We start from the raw sequence: 677 nt of genomic DNA on the forward strand, positions 1-677 counted from the left end.
ATCAACTGTAATGTGGCAGACTATATCTTATTCTGTATAAGTTTACTAAATCATAATAAATTTAAACCCACGAAACGTAAGATAAAATTCTGCTTTTATTACAATATTTAAAAATATCCATAAAGAATTCATAAAGAGATAAATTAATCATTTAGTAATATTTTATAGTCTAATCGATTCTGGGATAAAACTGTAAGATTATCCAGCCTTTGGCATCACTGACTTAACAGCCAAGTCATTCGAAAATTAATTTTGGATGATACAGATAATGAGAACGACTATCGTAGCATGATTTCTTGATTGTTAAGTACATTAATCAAAATAATGGCAAGGGATTAAAATTACAGCTAGTAGCTTACATCCTAGAGCATTAGATACTGAACTTTAGTGCCATTTAACTGGCTTCAGTGAAGCATTTTAAATAATCTATTTTTACTCAGGTTTTGCTCGGATTTAAATCGCTGAAACATAAAACACAAGCATTTATCTTATGCTCTGTCGATAAATCGTTCGGTATTAAATGAGAAATATTTAGGCAGTAGTAGGGCAGAGAAATAGGCAAAGCAAGCGGATGGCGATCCTATTGCTGAAAGTTTGCGGCAAGTCCGTGAAGAGTTTGTATGCTTGCTGAAGACATGCGATTGCAGACAGGTTACTTGCATCAACGATTTCTCATG

The sequence above is a fragment of the Trichoplax adhaerens genome, genomic scaffold, assembly GCF_000150275.1.
Source record: "Trichoplax adhaerens TRIADscaffold_1151 genomic scaffold, whole genome shotgun sequence".
NCBI classification, from domain to species: domain Eukaryota; kingdom Metazoa; phylum Placozoa; class Uniplacotomia; order Trichoplacea; family Trichoplacidae; genus Trichoplax; species Trichoplax adhaerens.